Below are 23,854 nucleotides of genomic sequence, written 5' to 3' on the forward strand. Positions count from 1 at the left end.
CTGAAATAAGCTCTTCTTGGTTATAACATTTCTTTTATGTATTGCTAGGTTGACTTTGCTAGTATTCTTTTTGCATCAATGTTAATGAAAACACTTGGTTTCCTTTACTACATCTTTCATAATTTTATAATCCATGTCATGGTGCCTCTTAAAAAGAGTTAGAAATCGTTCCCTTTCTTTCTATTCCCTGGAAGAATTTGTGTAATAGTGCTGCTATGTCTTTCTTAAATGTTTGGAAGAATTCACCAGTAAAACTATCTTGGCCTAAGAATTTGATTATGAGAACATTTTAATTAAGAATCCATTTTTTAAAATATATATCTGATTGCATACATCTTCTGTTTCTTTTTACGGTAAATTTAAAGGTAAATTTTATTTTATCATCTATCTATCATCTATCTATCTATCTATCTATCATCTATCATCATCATCTATCTATCATCTATCATCTATCTATCTATCATCTATCTATCTATCATTACAGAGAGAGAGAGCATGAGCAGGAGGGGAGGGCAAGAGGGGGAATCTTAAGCAGGGTCCACACCCAGCACTGAGCTGAATGCCAGGCTCAATCTCACAATCTGGAGATCACGACCTGAATGGAAATCAAGAGTCAGCCACAGGATACACGGGTGGGCTCAGTTGGTTAAGCATCTGCCTTTGGCTCAGATCATGATCCCAGGATCCTGGAATCAAGCCCTGAGTCAGGCTCCCTGCTCAGCGGGGAGTCTGCTTCTCCTTCTCCCTCTGCCCCTCCTTCTGCTCATCCTCTCTCTCTCAAATAAATAAATAAGTAAAATCTTAAAAAATAGCGATAAAAAAAAGAGTCTGCTGCTTATCTGACTGAGCCACCCAGGTGCCCCCAAAGATTTGCACAACTATTCTTTTTAAGACTTTATTTTTTTTACATAATCTCCACACCCAATCTGGGGCTTGAACCCACAACCCTGAGATTAAGAGTCACACGCCTCACCAACTGAGGCAGCCGAGCTCCCCTTCTTCTTATGACAAATTTATTAAATTGTCAGGTTTTTGAATTACTAATCCATCTCTTCCAAATCATCAAATTTATTGGGAAAGTGTTCATGTTATCCCATTTGATGTATTATGATCTATACATTTTCACTTTTGAAAATTTGTGGGACTTTTTTTTTTCATGATCACTATTGTGAGAAGTTTATTAATTTTATGAATTTTATCAAAGTATCAATGCTTAACTTTGTTGATTTTTCTTTTATATTATTTTTTATTTCTGCTCTTTAAGACTTCTTTCTTTACATGTTCCTTACTTTTGATTTGGTCTTTGTTTTGTACCTTCTTAAGTTGTAAGTAAAGTGATTTTCAGTCCTTCTTTTTTTCCCATATACAGAAAAATTCTCTGACCATAGTAGAATTCAACTAGAAATTAGGGACCATTTTGAACTGAATAATAATGGAAAGATATAAAAAATTATATTGCTGCAATTCTTTTTAAGCATTGTATTACCTGCAATATAATTTTTGACATGTTGTACTTCCATTATAATTCATTTGAGATATATATATGATATTACAACTGTTTTATATATATATATATATATATATATATATNGTTTTATTTGGAATCCTTTTTCTATCTGAATAGTTTTACAAAAGTGGCCTCCTAGTGACATATTCCCTCATTTTTTCCTTTGACTAAAACTAACTTAATCTTCATTTTTAAAGAAATTTTTTTTGTATAAAATTTTAAGTTGGCTGTTATTTTCTTTCAACATTATAAAGATGTTATTTCATTGTCTTTTAGCTTTCATCATTTCTGTTGAAAACATATTTAAGTCCTGGTGAATTGTTTTTAAAGGTACTGGTTTTAACTTTTATCTTTGTATTTGGTTTTCAGAAGATTTTATGATATACTTGGGTATGCTTTTCTTTGTTTATCTTCAACTTGGGATTCCCAGATTTTCCTAAATCTCTCAGTTGATATCTTTCATATGCTTTGGAAAATTTAAGTAATGATTTCCCCCCAATTTCTCTCATTTTCCTTCTGTGACTCCTATTATATGTAGTTAGACCTTTGCATGATCCTACACATCTCCATTAATTTTTTTCTATTTTTTTCTATATGCTTCATATTGTATATTTTTATTGACTTGTCTTTCAATTCACTTTTCCTGTATACTATTCTCTCCAATAAACTCCTAAATCCACTCATTGAGTTCTTACTTCAACATATTGTAGGGAACCCAGGTGGCTCAGTGGGTTAAGGCATCTACCTTCAGCTCAGGTCATGATCCCAGAGTCCTGGGATCAAGCCCCACATTGGTCTCTCTGCTCAGTGGGGAATCTGCTCTCCTTCTCACTCTCCCTCTGTGCTCTCCCTTTCTCTTTCTCAAATAAATAAATAATAAATAAATAAAATCTTTAAAAATATATTATTTTTTCTTATTCTAGATTGCCCATGTTTCTTTTTTTTTTTACAGAGTGTAGTTCCCTAAAGAAATTCTCCATACTTTTTTCCATCTTCTCTAATGTATGTAGTATATTAATCATAGTTATTTCAAAGAATAGATTAGTAACTCTGATATCTGAATCATCTATTGGTCTGCTACTAGTTTCCATCTTTCTCCTCCTGATCATCAATTGTATTTTTATGTATTTTTGTATGTAGAGTAATATTTTATTGTGTGTCAGACACTGAGTATAAAGTAAATGAGGAGGATCTCAATCATTTTATCTTTCGACAGAAAGGTTCCCCCATGCACACACTTTTTCTCTGTTATGCAGCTAGGGTAAGAGGCTGATCATTCTAGCCAATCAGAAATTGACCTAGGTCAGAGCTGGATTTCAGAGTAAGTCTCAGTGGACATCTGTTTCAGCCTACTTGCTTAGGCATGGCCATCTCAAGCTTACTGAGAGAGAAACAAATTGGTCTCTTTATCCTCAATCCTGAAATACTGTAGGACTTCCAGCACAGACATTCATAAGTTTCCAGCCCAGCTCTTCAGCTCCCTATGCTGGGCATCTTAATCATCTAGCAAACATCTTGACTAAAAGACTAATGGAATGCCTAAGGCAGGCCCCCTCTCCTTTAGATTTCATTCTGCCTTTTTGAAGTTTTGGTCTTTCTTTCTCATCTCCATGGCTGTTACAGATCTAAAATTGAGCCAATGTCACATGGCGTGAACTAGCTATACATAACCAAGAAGCCCCTAAGGTTTCCAGTTTGTGTCTCCAGCCTCCTGACACTGCTAACACACAACACTTTGATGGCTTTTCTTCTTCCCTGTAAGTATCTTAATGCCTAAATCAAGTACAATCTGCAAGTCATGCCCTGAGTCAGTTAAGTGCCTCAAAGGGAAAAATTCCCAGGGTCCAGCAAATGTTCACAAGAGAAAAAAATCAGCTCACCTCAGGAGTTCTCCCATCATTTTAGAGTCTTTATCTTCTCTCCCTATGGAGAGGTAAAGGGAGATGAGTTGGGGAGTGAGTGAACTGACTAGCCAAGTATTTCTTCAACTCTATTACATAAACCAAATCCAAGTCCTTACAATTTCAAATGCCAAGAATTAATCATTTTCCATTTAAGCTGTGACCAGTAGAAACCAAAGTTTAATAAAAACAGGGTAAGAGTGAAATAAACAAAGAACTTATAGAGATAAGAAGAAATTAGATTAATGTTTTCCTCATCATTCTACAACATTATCTGGCTCTTGCCTATATCCAAGTAAAATTTCACTCTCAAGTATTTCCCCTCTACTCACTAAATCTAACAACCATTTTTCAAGTTTTGCTTTTTTATTATTAACCTTCTACAGAATCTGATATAATATCCCAGAGACATCAGAATACAAGGACATTCAGGAGATATTTTACTTAAGAGGCACTACTGATCTTATTAGTCTTACCCATTTTTAATGAAAAAAACAGTATGAATTACAATCATATAGTTAATCAAGATTGCATACCCACCAAAATACCCAATTCTTATAACTCATATTAAATCTAAATAAACCATAAGCATATTCTAGCCTATAAAGAGACTGTCTAAATGTTACAGAAAAGAGAGCATGTATTACTGAGTTCTGTTTTAAAGCATCCAGCTACAATGACCAAAATATTCCCAGCTTGCTAATGCATTCTGGATCATGTTCATTACTTTATGCTTGTTTTTTTCCAAAGATATTTATTACCATAACATGTAACAAACTGAACTCACTCTAAAAAATTAAGACAATATTACCTTTGGTTCTTTGGTATCAAAAATTAGCTTGTTCAGCACTTAGAGTTGTTGGCAATACTGAGATGACATTAAAAAAGAGAAACTACATGCCAGTTCCATTCATTTTGAAAGCTTTCAGCACTGGGTTACACAATGGAAAAATCTCAAGGACATTCCCTATGTCTGTGTGCTTGTAACAATTACATGAAAGTCAAACACAACTTCAAGAAATGAATTGTGCTCAAAGTTAAAACAGAGTTAAATACTGGGTATGTGGACTAGGTTCCCTAAGAGGGACTGGTACTTTCATGAAATGACTTGAAGATCAGGACAGGGAATTTGCTGTTTTATGAAGATCATCCTGATCACATAAATGAGCCAAAGTGGTGGGTTCATTTTATGGCAATTCACAAATTGAGATTAAAAGTTATTTTTTTTCTATTTGTGGGTAGTATTGATGTTCCTTAAATAAAAATGTTAGCCTTTTTTTATCAGCTTAAAGTCCACTTAGGATACCCCACAAACTCCTTGGCCATGGCCTACAAAAACCACCATGGTCAGGCTCCTGCCTATCTTTATAATCTCACCTCTCCACAAACATCCTGCTTTTCAAGAACTTTAAGTCACTTGACGTTTAAGATGCATAATGCTATTCCTCATTCCTGTGCTGTAGCACAAGCTGTTTCTTCTACCTGCAATTTCTTTCCCCACCCTTCTTTCTTACACAGTGAACCCAATTCAAATGTCACCTTCTATATGAATCTTTTTCTGACCTCCATCAACAAAGTCAGATACTTTCTTTTCCTTGCTCTTGTAGCATACTATTCATACATTACAGTCTCCACCTCACTACTTTCTCTAGCTTTTGAATCTTCTAAGTCAGCACTTTATATGAAACTATAAACTAACTGTAGTTAACTATAGTTAATAAGTGTAGAAGGAACAAAGAGAAGGAGAGTGAAAAAGAAAAAAAGGAAAGACTTTAAACTTAAATATAACCCCCCCAAAAGTTTCCAGAACCTAAATTTGCAATTAGTAATCCCACAGTACTGTTTTGAATGAGCAAAGAGCTTCTAAATATTCAAAATTTAGTGAAATAATAAGAAAAGGAGTTTGCACATAATGTATAGTCTTATAAGGTTATAACATCTGATGCAAATTAGAGCAACTTAGATTTTGGTCTATTTTTTACTTTGCCTTCCTCCAGCGAAGTTCATTTTATGTTAATTTCCTGTTCAGATTTTGTTTTCTGCTTGGTTACTTTATTTCTCACCTGGTTTCTTAGAGACTTTTTCTCTATTCAATGATGGCAACTGGTATGAACTTTTGGTGTTGTGGTGTGAAATAATTCTGTAAAGTGTTATCTTTATTATTATTACATTATATAGATTTAAAATTGGAGTTGCTGATGTATAAAAATGATATGAGTTAGTGCCATACCAAATGCCAGTTCTATTTTCTGAGACAAAATTGGGGACTCATTAAAACCTGGACTCAGCTCAGACAACCCCAGGGCTCAGAATAACAGTATTCTTCCTTCGTGATAGTTACATAGTGCTTTTTTTTTTTAATTATATTATGTTAGTCACCATACAGTACATCCACGGTTTCCGATGTAAAGTTCGATGATTCATTAGTTGCGTATAACACCCAGTGCACCATGCAATATGTGCCCTCCTTACTACCCATCACCAGTCTATCCCATTCCCCCACCCCCCCTCCCCTTTGAAGCCCTCAGTTTGTTTCTCAGAGTCCATAGTCTTTCATGATTCATTCTCCCTTCTGATTAGCTTTTAAGTCACGAAGTACTTAACATGTAAGATCCATTTGATTATTTTTCAGGTGGAGAAACTAGGGCTCCTAAAGGGTAAACAATGGACACATAATTACTTAGCTGGTATGTTACAAAGTTAGGGCTTAAAAATGGTCTTCTAACTTCAAACACTGTCTCCTTTTTTACTATACTAGAATTATTTTCTTGTACATACTTATTCCTCAGCCCCTTCTCAACATGCCCCCACAGCCCACCTCTAGTGCTGGCTAATCACATGCTTCTTTAACCTCCACTACTACATCTAAGGTCATTTTCATGCCTATGAAGGACCAACTATCCAGAAGTACACGTTGAAATCTAGATGTATCTATGAGACCCAAGTACCTGACAAACGAGTTCCTAATTAAAACATGCTTCATCATTTACTGGGTTTAGGTGGATTAGCATGAATTAAAGTTCAGTGTGGTTGTCATTTATGTTGTTTACCAAATACTTTAAGTTCTCCTTCCTGGAATTTCATAGGGCTATACCCCTGCTCTTGAAGTTAGGTGTGGCTGTTAAATATGTTTGGCCAATGGAATGTGAACAAAAGTGTTGTGTGTCAATACTAAGAAGAAGCTTTAAGAATCTGTATATGGAGGCGCCTGGTGGCTCAGTTGGTTAAGCGTCTGCCTTTGGCTCAGGTCATGATCCCTGGGTTCTGGGATACAGCCCCACATTGGGCTCCCTGCTCGGAGGGGAGCCTGCTTCTCCCTCTCCCGCTGCCTGATGCTCCCCTGCTTGTGTTTGCTCTCTCTGTGTCAAATAAATAAAATCTTTAAAAAAAATCAGTGTATGTTCTGCTCTGCTCTTTTTTGCTCCCCCCCTTTTTTTTCTTTTTAATTTGACAGTCTGGCAGTGTGGACATGTAGTGTCCACTATCCTGTTTCCTGATGGAAGACAATGAACAGATTCTCCACCACCACCACTACCCTGACACCAACCTACAGCGGACATGTAATGTGAGCAAATGTTTTAAACTTCTAAAATTTTACAGTTCTTTGTTATAAAGCATAACTCAGCCTATCTTAACTGGTAGACTTACTTTATTCCAATCCAGTACTAATACTCAATGGAATAGGTCGACAGAGGATTTTGGATCTATGAAATTTTAGTACAGACTGCTCTTAATTAAGGATTTTCCTTAAGACTATTATTTAAACATTCAAAGGCTCATTGGCAGCTTACTGCTAATAAGCTTTTCAACAAATATTTCAGTCTATGACACAGAAAAATAAACCAGTAGAAGAAACTTTCATGGATAGTCATCTGTGTAAAGAGATCTAAGAGGAGGGATAGGAATGGTTGCAGTTATGAGAACCTTCTTATTTTCCTCTCCTCCCCCAGTCTCAAATGCCTCCAAAGGTCACAGTTTTAAGACCAATTCTTCCTGTTGAGACAAGCTAGACAATCCTTCCTTTAGAGACTTCAGAGAAGTATTAATCTTTGGCAAACCCTCTAAGAATAAATAGAGTTTAAGACATACTCTATTATTGCACCTTGATTCTCATCCAGCCTCAGAGGTTGGGTGCTTCATTTTATAGATTTCAGAGTCCCTTTGGGCTTTCGTAGTCTTGACTGGCAGCCCCAAATAAAAAGATCCCTGCAGTGAATGATCTCAGAATTCATTAATGGACTAAGCAATTTCCATCTCTGTACATGATGACCACTCAGATCTAGCCACTCTGGCCAAATCTTGTCCACACATGTGCTGGCAAGGTTTCCTATCAAAACCACAAAGGCTGTTTGAGCAGAGCTAAGAGTAGATCTGGCCAAAATCTGTGTTTTAACTTATTATTTATATTATAATTTTCATCTGGAATTTACCCTATAGAGTCAGGACTGAATTTCCAAAGAAAAAATTTGAGTAAACAAGGACTGGACACATAGAGGTACATTTATGTCTCTCAATTCAACATAAATGATAATTCATCCAAACCCTACCACAGTGGTTATGTTCATCATCACAATTAATTGGGTTATCACACCTAATAGAAAATGTAATTAATTACACTCAAGTTCAGAATGGTCTCTGTCCTCTGATTTCCAGTTAGAGTCTCCCCCACCCTGGGTCAGAAATGTGAAGCGAGGATTTTGTACTAGAAATTTTTTTTAATGTAATTTAGTTAGGAGGGAGCAAAAATCTTTAACTCTTATTATCAAAGTAAGTTCAAATAAAATAAACCTGACAAAATTTTCCCATCTCTTGGATTAAAGTGAATATAAAACTGAAGATGATTTCAGTAGGATCTGCCTATATTTTTAACTAATTGAATGAACATCAATATTTCTAACAAGCAATGGCTTAGACATGTTGGAATACTATAATACACTTCTCCTAATCATAGACCTGTTCTATTGGTAAAGACAATCAATCAATCAATCAATCAATAATAAAGGATCACAACTTTCCTCAGAAGGTATGTTTTAGTAATATATTTTAAAAGCTCCATTTTTAGATTTGAACTTTTATTTTGTTTTTTTAAAAGACTTTATCTATTTGACAGAGAGAGCGAGTGAGCACAAGCAGGGGGAGTGGCAGCCAGAGGAAGAGGGAGAAGCAGGTTCCCTGCTGATCAGGGAGTCTGATGCAGGGCTCCATCCCAGGACCCTGGGATCATGACCTAAGCCGAAGGCAGACACTTAACCATCTGAGCCACCCAGGTGACCCGAGACTTGAACTTTTAAAAAATATTATCATCTTTTAATCAGCCTGCAAAATTTAATTATTCTATTTTAAACATTTTTAAATGACAATAGGTTTTTAAATGAATGATATGAAAAATTATATTAAACTATGATTACATACAACTAAATAAACCAAAATGATGTCCATATCAAGATTGTGATACAAATGCTAAAAGCTTCAGGGATAGAGCATATGTGAGGAAAACTCAGAATAAAGACATAATGGTAAGTAAACCCGCGGGAATAACTTCAACTATCTTTCAGGCACATTATCCCTTTCTAAATCACTTGAGATATATGATTTTCATACTCCGGGAGAGAAAAAAAGACCAAACCACATTCATCATCCCTGCCAGGAAATAGCTCTGCAGATTCTCTTTGCTTGTGCCTACATCAGTTGTACAACAGCTGGGTGTGTGGGTGGCGCACATCAGGTCTGCTAGTTTCCAAAGAGCAACCTGGGCCTCCTAAAGTGCTACAATGCCTCCTGGCTCTGTGGGGGGTCCGTGGCTCCTGTCTATGCATTGGAATGAGGGTAGGGTGGGGTGCATGTGAAATAGGGGAAGCACCTGAGAACACATGCCTGGCATCTGTGGAGACCACCACTGTGTAAACCACTTATGTGACAAAACTAATTCCAAAGGGAAGAGGAGCAGCCATTTCCTTCCTTCAATTCCAACAGCTGCAACCCTCCACACAGCTGCTACTCTGGGTTCGGGATAGAGGAAAAACAAAAGAGAAGTGGGACACTCACTCTGCAGTGGTTTGGCTGCTGAGAAGTGGGCAGAGTGTAAGGAAGCCATCAAGAGGAGAGCAGACGTCTTCTTTCCATATGCCCTGTACTGTTCAGCATAGGCTGTTACGCTGCTATGCTACCCCACCCAATACCACAAAGGTTGATTCTCGTTCACACAAAAACCATCTGCAGTCTAGGATACTCTGCAGGGCAACTGTCCCTCCTGCAATCCAGGCTCAGAATCTCTACTCTCTGGCCACATGATCTAAAACACATGGCCCCCTTGGTCATCATGGCAGTGAGACAGAGAGCAGGAGAGTCCCCTACCAGTTCACTGAGACTACAAGGGATACATGCCATTCCCACTCCCACTTCATTGGCCACCTCTAGTCACTTTTAGGCGATGCCCAACTTTAAAGGGCATTGGATTGCACGTATCTCTGTGTATCCAGAAGTGGATTATGATGACCATATGCCCTTATCCTCTGAAATCCTAAAATCAAGTTCTAGTTATACATAGCCTCAGCTGTCCAGAGGGTGTACCTGCCCATTCGGTAACACCCTGTTGTCTCAGGTCTTGACTCTGGACTCTAGTCTCCATTCCAAAGGAAAGACAGAGAGGAGGGAAATCCATAGTCTAGTCTGTGGGTTTTGAAAGTGGAGAGTTACCTCCCTAAAAGTCTGTAAAAGAGAAATTAACCAAAAACGCGTCACAGTCTAATAGTTTTAAGCAGCTCTGCCCCCTTCTCCACACTGAGAGCTAGTAATACTGGGAAGGGGATACTGACTTGTATCTCACTGCATTTTGCCTTTCGGCTCTTGTTTTATGACTGACTTAATTTTTTTAATTTATTGAGGTATAATTGACATACAATATTATATTAGGTATACAACACAGTGATTTGACATTTTGATGCATTGTATATAATGTATACATTGTGAAATGGTCACCACAGTAAGTCTAGTTACCATTTGTCAATATACAAAATTAATATATCATTAACTATATTCCCCATGCTATACATTATATCCCCATGACCCATTTATAACTAGAAGCTTATACAAACTGGGTGCAGTTTGCTAAATGCAACCCCAATATTTCTGGCAACCACCATCTGCTCTCTGTACCTATGAGCCTAAGTTGTTTTTTTTTTAATATTCCACATATAAGTGGAATCACATGGTATTTGAATTTCTCTGACTTCTTTCACTTAATATCCTCCAGTTCCATCCATTAGGTTGGAAATGGCAAGATTTCATTAATTTTTATGGCTGAGTAATATTCTATTGTGTGTATGTGTGTGTGTATGTATGTATGTACATGTACATATATACATCTTCTTTATCCATTCATCTATTGATGGATGTTTATGTTGTTTCCATATCTGAGCTATTGTAAATAATGCTGTAATGAACATAGGGGTCCATGTATCTTTTCACAGTGTCTTCCTTTCTTCAGACAGATACTCAGTAATAGAATTGCTAGACCATATGGCAGCTCTACTTGTAATTTTTTGAGGAAACTCCATACTGTTTTCCACAGTGGCTGTATCAATTTACATTCCCACCAAGAATGCCTAAAAGGTTCCCTTTTCTCCGCACTTTTTCCAACACTTATTATTTCTTGTTTTTTTTTAATTTTAGCCATTCTGACAGTTATGAGGTGATATCTCATTATAGTTTTGATTTACATTTCCCTGATGACTAATGATGTTCAGCATCTCTTCATATGTCTATTTGCCATCTGTACATCTTCTCTGGAAAATGTCTATTCAGATCCTATGCCCATTTTAATCGGATCAATTTTAATCTTGGTTTTGAGTTGTATGAGTTCTTTATATATTTTAGATATTAACCCCTTATCAGATACATGATTTGCAAATACCTTCTCCCATTCAGTAGGTTGTCTTTTTGTTTTGTTGATGGTTTCTTTCATTGTGCAGAAACTTTTTAGTTTGATATAGTTATAACTGCTTATTTTTGTGTTTGTTTCCCTTGCCTTTAGGATCAGATAAAAAAAAAATCTCTAAGATTGATGCAAAGAAGCTTATTGCCTACGTTTTCTTCCAGGAGTTCTATGGTCTCAGGTCTTACATTCAAGTCGTTACCCATTTTGAGTTTACTTTTGTGTATGGTATAAGAAAGTTGTCCAGTTTCAATCTTTTGCATGTTACTGTCCAGTTTCCCAACACCATTTACTGAACAGTCTCTTCAATTTTTTGAAAGAATTTGAGAAAGAGAGTTATTATATCTTCTTTGAATGTTTCCTCATTATATATTCATGCTTCCTTTGTCAAAAATTGACCATATAGGTGTGGTTTATTTCTGGGCTCATTATACTATTCCGTTAATTTACATGTCTGTTTTTTATGTCAATACCATACTATTTTGATTACTATAGTTTTGTAGTATAGTTTGAAACCTGGTAGTGTGATACCTCCAGCTTTGTTCTTTCTCAAGATTGTTTTGGCTATTCAGGTTCTTGTGTAGTTCCATACAAATTTTAGAATTATTTATTCTAGTTCTGTGAAAATGTCATTGGAATTTTGATAGGCATTGCATTGAATCTATAGATTGCTTTGGTAGTAAGAACATCTTAACAATACTAATGTGTTCAATTCATAAGCACAGAACATCTTTCCATTTATTTGTGTCATCTTCAATTTCTTTCATCAGTATCTTATAGTTTTCAAAGGGTAGTTTTCAACCTGCTTAGTTAAATTTATCTCTGGGTATTTTACTTCTTTTTGATGCAATTGTAAATGTAATGGTTTTTCTTAATTTCTTTTTCTAATGACTTGTTATTAGTGTATAGAAATGCAACAGAATTTTGTTCATTGTTTCTATCCTGCAACTTTAATGAATTCACTTATTAGTTCTAATAGTTTTTGGTGGAAACTTTAGGGTTTTCTATATAGCATCATATCATCTGCAAATAGTGACAGCTTCACTCCTTCCATTCCAATTTGGATGACTTCTATTTCTCTTTCTTGCCTAATTGTTCTGGCAAGGACTTCCAATACTATGTTGAATAAAACTTGGGATAGTGGAAATCCTTGTCTTATTCCTGATCTTACCAGAAAAGCTTTGAGCTTTTCACCACTGAGCCACATCATATTTGCTGTGACTTGTTATGGCTTTTATTATGTTGAGGTATGTTTCCTTGATACCCAACTTTGTTGAGGCTTTTTATCATAAACTGAGAAATTCTTTTCCTGCATCTATTGATATAGCTTTTATTTTTCATTTTGTTAATGTGGTGTATCATGTTGATTGATATGTGGATTTTGAACCATCCTTGCATCCCTATAATAAATCCCACTGATCATGGTGTACAATCTTTTTACTGTGTTGTTGAATTTGGTTTGATAACATTTTGTTCAGAATTTTTTCATCTATGTTCATATGAGATATTGGCCTGCAATTTCTTTTTTTATGTTTGTGGTATCCTTGTGTGGTTTTGATATCGGAGTTATGCTAGCCTCATAAAATAAGTGTGGAGGCTCTCTTTTCTCTTCAATTTTTTGAAAGAATTTGAGAAAGAGAGTTATTATATCTTCTTTGAATGTTTGGTAGAATTCACCACTGAAGCCATCTGGTCCTGGACCTTGTTTGTTGGAAATATTTGATTTCTATGAATATGTCCATTTCTTCAACATTTTCCAATTAGTTGGAATATAATTACTCATAGTAGTCTTATAATTTTTCATAATTCTGTTGTATTGGTTGTAACATCTTTTTCATTTCTGATTCTATTTGAGCCCTCTTTTTTTCTTGGTTTGTCTAGCTAAAGGTTTATCAATTTTAGCTTTTTAAAGAACTCTGAGTTTCATTTTTATTGTCTTATTTCCATTGTCTATTCTCTATTTCAATGTTCCCTTTTCTACTGTCTTTTTAGTCTCTATTATGTTTATTTCTACTCTGATCTTTATTATTTCCTCCATCTACCAACTTTGGGCTTCATTTGTTCTTTCCCTAGTTTCCTTAGGTGTAAAGTTAAATTGTTTGAGATTTCTCTTGTTTTTGAGGTAGACCTATATTGCTGTGAACTTTCCTCTTAGAACCACTTTTGCTGCATCCCCTAGATTTTGGTATATTATATTTATGTTTTCATTCGTCTCCAGGTGTTTTTTCATTTCTCCTTTGATTTCTTCTATGACCCATTAGTTTTTCAGTAATATGTTTAAACTCTATGTATTTGTAGTTTTAATTTTCTTCTTGTAGTTGATTTCAAGTTTTATACCATTGTGGTTGGAAAAGATGTTTGATATGATTTCAATCTACTTGAATTTATTGAGACTTGTTAGATCACTAGAATGTTTCATGTGCACTTGAGATGAATTTGTATTCAGTTGCTTTTGAATGGAATGTTCTGTATATATCTATTAAGTCCATCTGGTCTTATGTGTCATTTAATGTCAGTGTTATTTATTGATTTTCTGTCCGATACATTCATTGATTTAAGTGGGGTGTTAAAATCCCCTACTATTATTGTATTGCTGTCAATTTCTCCTTTTCAATCTGTTGATAGTCTTATTTTTTCTTATCCATTCAGTCACTCTGTCTTTTATTGGAGAATTTAATCCATTTATACTTAAAATAATTATTGATAGGTATGTACTTATTGCTACTTTGTTTTCTGGCTGTTTTTGTAGTTCCTCTGACTGTATCTTTTTATCTTTTTATTTTCCCTTGTGTTTTGATGACTTTCTTTAGTGTTATGTTTAGATTGCTTTATCTTTTTCTTCTGTGTATTTACTATAATTTTCATTTTCTGGTTACTGTGAGGTTCGCATATATCATCCAATGTATGTAACAGTCTATTCTAACTTGATAGCAACTTAAATTTGAATATTTTCCAAAACTCTACACATTTACTCCCCCCCACTATGTTTATATGTTACATTTTACATATTTTAATGCATCTCTTAGATAATTATTACAGTTTTATTTTACTACTTTTCCTTTTAATCTTTTTATCACATTATAAGTGATTAATACACTACCTTTACTGAACATTTACCTTTTCCTGTGAGATTTTTACTGTCATATGTTTTCTTATTATTAATACCATTTCTTTTCATCTTAAAGATTTCCCTATACTATTTCTTATCAGACCTGTTTAGTAGTGATGAACTCCTTTAACTTTTGCTTGTCTGGAAAACTCTATTTCTCCTTCAAATATGAACAATAAACTTACAGGGTAGATTATTCTTGGTTGGAAGTTTTTTTCCCTTCAGCACTTTGAATATGTCATATCATTCCCTTTTGGCTTGCAAAGTTTCTGCTGAGAAATCTGATAGCCTTGTGGGGTTTCCCTTCTATGTACATTTTTTTCCTTGCTACTTTTAAGACTCTATTACTTTTGACATTTTAATATATGTGTCATCTTGTGTTTCTATTTGTGTTAATTTTATTTGTCACTCTCTGGGCTTCCTGGGCCAGATTTCTATTTCCTTCCCTACTTTAAGGAAGTTTTCAGCCATTATTTCTTCAAATAAGTTTTCTGCCCCTTTCTCTCTCTCTTTTGTTTTCTGAGACCCCTATCATATGAATGTTACTCTGCTTAATATTATCCAAGACATCCCTTAAACCACCTTTTTTTTAAATTCTTTTTTTCTTTTCTGTTCTATCTGGGTGAGTTCCATTGCTTTGTCTCCCAGTATACTGATCCATAATTCAACTCCATCTACCCTGCTGCTGAATGTTTTTCATGAATTTTTAGTTGTTTTTTTATTCTTCAGCTCTGTGACTGCTGTTCTGTGTTCATCCACTCTTGTCCCTAGTTCAGTGAGAATATTTATGACCATTATTTTAAATTCTTTATCAGGTAGGTTAGTTATTTCCATATCATAATGTGTTTTTCTGATGCTTTATCTTGCTCTTTTGTCTGGAACATCTTTCTCTATTTTCTCATTTTGCTTGACTCTCTGGGTTTATTTCTATGTATTAAGTGAAACGGCTACTTCTCTCAGTCTTCAAGCAGTGGCCTTGTGTAGGTATTGAATTTAACCTTGCCCTAACTCTTAGACTTTTGTGATTGTCTAAACCATCTGACTTAATCTTGATACACACCTGTTTTTGAGGGTGTGCCAACACCTGTCAGTCATCCAAGAAGAGGAATCTCAGCACCTAGTTTCAGGCTGACTGGAAACTACGCTGTCAGGCAGCAGCTTTTAGAGTGGAAATATATACATTTTTGTGGGGTTACAATTGTAATCCCTGTTGACTTCCAGACCAGAGGATCTGGAGGTGTCCCCTGGGTAATAGTTACAAAAATCAGGGCTCCAGATGAGTGTATAAGCTCCTTTCTGGGAAGTCTTGTCAAGCTGTAGTGAGGCCAAAAGAGTGAACATGGATGGTGTCTCCCTGTTTACATTCCCTCAGAGTGTCTCCTTAGCCTCCAGATGTGTGGGAAACCTGAAGCCTGTCCCTCAGACTGACGCTGCAGGCTAAATAAGCAGGCCTTTTCCACAAGAAGACTGGTGTTGTGTTTCAGTCCACTGTCTGTCCAGAGCCCTGGAGATGGTAATGTGCCAAGAGCTATCTTTCCAATTGTTACAGTCCTGTGTAACTCTGGAACACCAGCCCACTTGGCCACTAGGGCCAGGCCATCAAGGGATGTCCCCCATGCAGATTGTGTGCAACTGCTGGCTTAGGCACCTAGAGAGTATAGTGGGTGAGGCATGCTCTCCAGCTTCAGAAAAACAGGAAAATGTCTTAACTATGTGTTCCTGTGGGCTTTACCAATGCAGCAAGAGAGTGCATTTTTTGTTTGCACATGCTGACTTCAGGCTGGGAATGGGGGAATGCTGCGCCTACTCATGCTCACCAGCCCCCAGCCATGGAGCAGGTGAGTGTCACAACCACCTATGTTCACAGGCTTTAGCTAGGGAACCATGTGACCATTCACATTCACCCACCCCAGCCAAGGAACAGGGACTGCTGCAAATGCCTATTCCCTCTGGTCTCAGCAAGTGGCACGATGCTCATCCCTTCCCTGTCCAGCAAGGCAGTGAGAGGCTGCCACATCTGAAGTCACCCACTTGTGCTAACAGACTATGTGGAGAGTGCAACAGTAGTGTCTGTGCACCTTTGTTTTGACAGAATGTCTCAACTGTCTCCCATCACTCCAGCCAATGCTCCCAAATCAGCAAAAGAGTCTCCCTTACATATAATCTAGATGTTTTTCAAACTCTTGTTTTCACTGAGTTTTGGGTAAGCAAGACCACATGCAAGCCCTCTAAGAGGAGAATCTTAGTTTTTCTATAGTACTCTGCCCTCCCCCCCCAAACAGCAGCCCTGCCCACTGGCTTTCTGAGCCAGATATTCTGGGAGCTCATCTTTCCAGTGCAGATCCAAGAGACCAGGGTGCCCAATGTGAGGCACCAACCCTCACTCCTCTAGGAGAAATGCCTGTCTGGTGAGATCCCTCCCTATTATGTTGTCACTCTGGGGGGGAAGGTGGTGCGAGACCATGTGTCTACTTCTCCTACCCATCTCAATGTACACCCTTTACCCTTTGCTGTAAAGAGTAATTCATCTAGTTTTCACATTTAAAAAATGATCCCTATGTAGATCCATATAGATTTGGTGTGGCTATAGGAGGAGGTAAGTTTATGATCTTCCTATGTCACCAACGGACATACACTACCCCCCACCCGGCCCCCACCCTATCCTGATTGACTTTTTTTATTTGGTTTCTGGGTAGAGATTCAAATGAAGGAAGGAAAGAAGAAGGGGGGGGATAACTTAAAAATAACCTGTGCAATTATAAAAAGTTTTTTTCAAAGATATCAATTCATATGACCTTCAAAACAACACTTAGAAGAATGACTATTATACACACATACATATGTGTGTGGGGGGAGGGTCTCCACTATCTCCCATCACTCCAGCCAATGTTCCGAAATCAGCATTGACATAGATATAGATTTTATAGATAGATATAGATCTCTCTCCATATTCCCAGTGAAGAAACTAAAACTCTGAAGGATACATAAAACAAATTTAGGGCAGAAAGCAGAAATAAGTCTTACTCATGGACAATGTCCACTGATTCAGTGGAAATAGACACCCAAACACAAGACCTTCAGAAACCAAAAGACAAGACCATGTTTTAACCTATGCCTAGTCTCTTCTGAATGTCAGATATCACTTGCTTTTTATCTTAATGGTTATTTCCAGTTTTGACATCTCTATTAGCTTTACCTAAGCAATTACTTAAGTCCCTGATCTTTTCACTTTCTTCCAACTTATCAAAACTAAACCTGTGAACTCAAAGTGTGCTTGTCTTTATTTTGGATCATAGACATAGCATTTTGAAGAGTTCTCCCAAAGGTTCTCCTCTAGCCCACAATGCCAATTCATGCCATAAGGGTGCCCAATTTGTGCTGCCTCACCTCCCCACAAATGGGGTTCCAATTAAAACCAGCTCATTCCAGTACTTGTTTTGAACCATGAGCCACATCTTAGAGATTATAGGTAGGCATGAAAAAAAGGAGTGGAAATGTTCTCTGAGGTCTGTGAATTCCTAGGCATAATGCTGAATGCTACCTTTAGCCCAGAAATTAAAAGCCAGACTTTCAAATAGAGAGGCAAAGTCCCCTATTTGTCAAACCAATTAGAAGAAAAATGTAAATGCCAGCACCCCGCTGCCGGCAGGACTGCTGGAAGGTATGGGGACTTATAGACTGAGGCAGTAGCGTAGCTATCTGCTAGAGATAGGGCCAAGCCCAGCTAAGAACTATGCAAGAGGAAGAGAAGGAACAGGAATGCATCGCCAACAGCATGTTTGAGAACAAGCAATTATTTTCCCCAGAGCCATCTGTGAGACTTTCAACTTGTGCCTGAGAAAGAAAAGGATAAAACAGAGAAATGTGAATTACTGGAAAAAGCAGGTATCTCTTTGGGAGTTGCAAGGGCAGAAAAAAGACTGTCTACCAGTCTGTTAGTCTTGGCAGAAGCAGATTTATGATTCCGGCCACAGTCAGGGTTTCTACGGCCCGCTTCTGGAAAACGTGGCAAGGGTTTAACCTGAAATGTGGACTGTGGATGGCTCTGGTGTGATCTAAGTCAGAGGGAATTGTGAGTTCCCAACCTAGGTCCCTGAGCAAATGGGGTCAATCACATGACATCATGACTAGTTTGGCCCTTACTTACAGACAGCCTTTAGTTCATAGAAGACTCCAGGGGAACATATCTCAGATTGGACTGGAATCTCCCAGGAGGCAGGTCCATCCAAGTTTTTTATCTCTCTTGATTGTAGCCTGAGTGATGTTCTGAAGTGTCTGTGATAGATGAGAATGTCCTCATTGACAAAGAGGCATTTTGCCAAGCACTCTTCCCATGCAGTACAGGGCCTATTTTCTGCCTGGAGCCACAGTGCTTCCTCTCAGCTACTTAGTATTCTACAAAAAATATCATCCCCTTTCTTCACAATCATAGGAGCTGCTTTATTTAGGAATGTCTTTGGTTGCAAGTAGCAGAAAACCTACCTTATAGCAGCTCAATCAGAGATGTACTTTTCTCACATAACAAAATTTTGGATCTAGAGGATAGTCAGAAACAGTTCAGGAGCTCAGTGACCTCAAGACAAGTATCATTGGAATTCTCTTACCATTTCCCTCATGCTTCTCTCTTTCGTGGTCACAAAACGGCTGCTAGTGGATGAGTGAGTAGATTTTTAAAATCGTGGTATACACATACAGACACACACACACACACAACTAGAATATTATTCAGCCTTAACAAGGAAGAAAATTCTGCCATTTGCAACAATATAGATGAACTTGGAGGACATTATGTTAAGTGAAGTAAGTGAGACACAGAAAGAACCCTACTCCATGACCTCATCTATATGTGGAATCCACATAGAAGCAGAGAGTATAATGGTGGTTCCTAGGGGCTTTGGGGAGAGGGTGGAGAATGTAAAGATGTTAGAGGGACAAAGTTGCAGTTATGGAGGATGAACAAGTCTACAGATCTAATACCCAATATGATGACTACAGTTAATCATATTGCATTGTATACTAGAAATTTGCTGTAAGAATAGATTTCAGGTGTTCTAACAACAAAAAGCTATGTTAACTACGTGAGGAGATAAATATATTAATTAGTTTGACTGTAGTCATCACTATACATATATGTATATCAAAACATCATGCTGTATACCTTAAATGTATACAATTTTATTTTTCAAAAAAATGGCTGCCGAATCGTTGGGCATTATGTTCATGTTCAGAGCAGGAGAAAGGGAGAAGGGCAGTATCCCCTGTGATAATCCCCATTTATCAGGACAGCAACACCATCAGAATCCCCATCAATCCTCTGTGTGTGTCTTCCTCATCAGATCTCCATCACACAGCCACACCTAGCATAAAAGGACCCTAGGGACATAGAATTTAGCTGGACACCCTGTCAGTTTGAACAAAATCGGAGTTCTGTCAACTATGAAAAGGGAATGGTTATTGGGGAGGCAGCTAACAGTGTCTGCCACACCCTGTACATAGCACTGATTAAATTGCATTGAAATGTTCTCTTTCAGTCTCTGTCTCCCCTCCCACTAGAATTAATGGCACTTGGCAGACAGAGGCACCCAGTCATCCTTGTATTCCTAGCACATGGCACACTGCCTGGCACAAAATAGACTTAATAAACATAACTCAAGCTAAAAAAACACTGGCTGAACCAAATTCCAAATAGAGAGTCAAAAAAATTGCATTCAGATCCATTTTTGCATACACTTTTCTCTCTAAAGATAACAGGAGGCACTAATGTAAGAGAAACAGCAGTAATTCAAAAGCTGGCACTCAAAGGAATGAAAATATGACGACATTTGGGATGCACAACAGTTTCTATCACAAATATGGTAGGTGAGTAATAGTATCAGCCACCACTATGAAAAATTTGATGCTCTATGTATGCTACCTTTAACCCTATTATCTTTATGAGGTAAATATTACTTGCCTCACCTCAGAGATTCTGGGAAAGTAGCACAAGGTCAAAGAGCAGTAAATGGTGGATAAAGAGTATAAACCCAGTGGATCTATCTTTCTCCACTCTCTGTCCTGCCTCCTGCATGATGGTGTTCAGCACCCTCATTTCACTCAAGGGAAACTCCAGTGCCAGAAGATCAGATAAGAAGTCCAACCAGATATCAGGTCCCTGTCTCCAGGGACACCCTTCCATCTTTACTCTCTGTCTCCCTCAACATTTAACAAAGCACAGAGAGCAATATGCTATTCTACTGAAGATCCAGTGATGTTGCTGAGGATGAAGAAAGGCTAAATGACAGCTGGCTTTCTTTCCAGGATCCATGATAAACTTATAGAGAAGGAAAGGAAGCCAGAAGAGGGCAGGGTCCTCTGAAGCCCATCCCCACGTAGACTATCCCAAATTTAGACCTACATGTAAGAATAGAAACTTCCTCTACTGACTCTTCTTTCAATGAGTATTCTGATGACATTAGGCTGAACAGAATAGTTGAGGCATGCATATGTGGCTTTGGACCACTGGATGAAACATGTTCTGAATTTCTATAAATTCACATGAGAAATTGCAAACAAAGAAATGGCTGCATTTGGCTTACGGCTTCAGGTTCCCCACAGTGGTCCACAAGTGACTATAGTCCTCTGACCATCACCTCTCTAATTGATTAATCAAGCTTTGTGCCAAGAGCTTGGAGCCAGGTATGCCTCAGTGGAGAAATGTGATATTTTAATTCTGACTTACCTAAAATCCAGTATCACACAGACTACAGTCTGGATGTGTCCAAAGAGTATCAGTTGCATTGCTTATGGCAAATATAATACAGATGAGGCTCTTCATCAAGAAATCAGAGCCTAACTCAATAAAATCTACTCATGCAATTCAAAAACAGTCTTCTTTGAGGATTTCAGGATGCCCAGGGGCTGCAAGACAAGCCCTTCCAAGTAATGTTCATGATACTCTGGTTTCTCTTTGGATCATATAAATCTTTTGCCTTTTACCAAATAGTGTTCATAGCATGTGCACTCTCCTGAAACATTCACTTCTGAGAATATGTACAAAATAAGAGTGGAGTTGGATGCAGTGAAAAACCTCAGATAAGTCACAGCAAACCAAAACTGGCTTTTAAGGATCTCAAGCTCAGCAGCAAGATACACACGGAGGTCTTATAATCCTTTGGATGGAAGAGGGGAATTCTCCTTTATACTGAAAACACTATTCTGAGCTATTCAGGCACAGAGACTGTACATTTTGGCAGGGAACACTGCTGATCTGGGATTTAAAGCCAGAATTATAGGCTCAAAATGAGAGAAAAGATGAACGAGGGCTGTCAGAAATAGAATTGTTTTATTCTTCATATTTTCACCAAAATAACAATTATACATTTCAACAGTGGGGTTTTTTTGGTACCAAATGGATTACTCAGGAACTTATCATTTTGATTTGCTGAGAATAAGTATAACAATTGTTCAAATAAGAGTACAGAGTTTACAATTCGATAAACGCTGGGAAAGAATCAAAGAAAAGCCTATTTGCACTGAGCTGGGAGTCTCTTATGTGCTAAGTGTCACTTGTAGTCCCAGGGCCCTCAGCCAAAGTCCACGTGGCCAGGAACTCCTGGGGCTGTGCCTAGGACCTCCAGGGTTATGGCATCTTGTCTCAGTTCCCCAGTTTTGTTGTGGTCTGCAAATCTCTCTCAACCAACTCTAAACCAGAGGTAAATCCTGAAGTGAACCATCTGATTAATGAAGTAGTTACCTTAGAATTCACTCATCATGGCCAAGGGTTCAGGGGAATTGAGGGGACAGGGAACATAAATCCAAGGCACAGCTGGCTGGCTGCATATGTGGGGCTCCAGAAGAGAGTGTCAAGTGAGGAATGTTAGAAGAAAACAACACACAGAAGAGGGAAGTTCATAGACATAAAGAGTAAAAGGGATTTCAGAGGATCTGGGCTGAGTCACAAGGCAATCAACTGTGGGTTTAACTCTATGGACAATAAACTTTGAAAAACAGAATATTAAAATCCCAGGGCTCTGGTAAGGTCAGCCCTAAATTAATTCCATTACTGACTAGCCACAAGACTCTGGGACTTTGGACAAGTCATTTCACATTGCTGAGACACAAACTATTTTTTTTTAATGGAGGGATAAAAGAGAAGATTACAATAATTTACATTTTTGGTACATTTATACTGTGCTAGGTGATAAGGGATTCACTTGCATGATCTCACTGGGTGTTGAGTTCTATTTTCCCCATTTCATAGATTACATAGCTAGTGTTTGAGTCATGGTTCAATACCAAATATGTCTGCTTCAAAGCTGTCCCACTACTGGTTCTCAGAGGGAGTCCATGCTATTTATAACTCTAAAATTCTATTTAACCTCATGGTCTATGAGTTCACAATGTATGAAATCACAATGCACGACTCTTGGGGGCACTGATTACCATCTGCATACCCCATCCAGAATTTTGCATAACTGATATACTCCATACAGCCCCAATGAAAAAAGTTAAGATGAATCCTCATGTCAGTTCTTCACGATATACTTGATTAATATGTTTAATTCCAACTACTGTTGGTACCTTAGTTGCAGGGATTAGCTTAAAAGAAGATAACTGAGATGTCAGGGCCTAATGATTATAGCAAGAGGTATCCTTTTGCAAATAAATAAATAAATAAATAAATAAATAAATAAATAAAAATAAAAAATTTAAAGGCCTTTCTTTCCTACTGCATGTTGCTCAGAAGCTGCTGGCTGGCTAAGTAATTCTTAGTATTTTTCAAATGCATAGTTTCCCCTAAGCTAGTGTGTTACCTCTGTTCAAAAACAAAAGACTGAAGACTAACCTAAATATACATATCACCTTAAAAGTTTGTGTCATTTATGATACAGGAGAGGTGTTTTCCACCTCATACACCACATCTATGTTTCAAGCACCACCTATGACTTTGACTTAGATTAAATACCTGAAGAATAGGACAAAACTAGAGTTCTATGGAAGTTCTTATCAGATAGAATTTACTTTATCAGAGGAGCTCAAAACACCTTGACATGAAGATCTACTCCCACTATGGCTGGTACTTATCTCCATTATAAAGATGACAAAGAAGACATACAAATGGTGATTGGACACATGAAAAAATGCTCAACATTACTTGGCATCAGGGAAATATAAATCAAAACCACAACGAGATACCACCTCACACCAGTCAGAATGGCTAAAATGAACAAGTCAGGAAACAATAAATGTTGGCGGGGATGCAGAGAAAGGGGAACCTTCCTCACTGTTGGTGAGAATGCAAGCTGGTCCAGCCATTCTGGAAAACAGTATGGAGGTCCCTCAAGAAGTTAAAAATAGAGCTACACTATGACCCAGCACTTGCACTACTGGGTATTTACCCCAAAGATATAAATGTAGTGATCCAA

The 23,854-nt window shown here is 37.5% G+C and overlaps 1 long non-coding RNA gene across 3 annotated transcripts in view; it reads right to left on the reverse strand.

Annotated features, from left to right (window-relative positions):
- The window catches only part of LOC117801776, a 611,477-nt gene that overhangs the window by 449,407 nt on the left and 138,216 nt on the right, over nt 1-23,854 (reverse strand). For 2 of the 3 annotated variants that reach the window (XR_004624492.1, XR_004624493.1), the window contains exon 3: nt 18,598-18,725. The exons of the other annotated variant lie outside the window; for it this stretch is intronic. This is a non-coding gene — a long non-coding RNA (uncharacterized LOC117801776). The remainder of the gene's footprint in view (nt 1-18,597; nt 18,726-23,854) is intronic. 3 annotated transcript variants of the gene reach the window in all.

This window comes from Ailuropoda melanoleuca, chromosome 1 (assembly GCF_002007445.2).
Source record: "Ailuropoda melanoleuca isolate Jingjing chromosome 1, ASM200744v2, whole genome shotgun sequence".
NCBI lineage: Eukaryota > Metazoa > Chordata > Mammalia > Carnivora > Ursidae > Ailuropoda > Ailuropoda melanoleuca.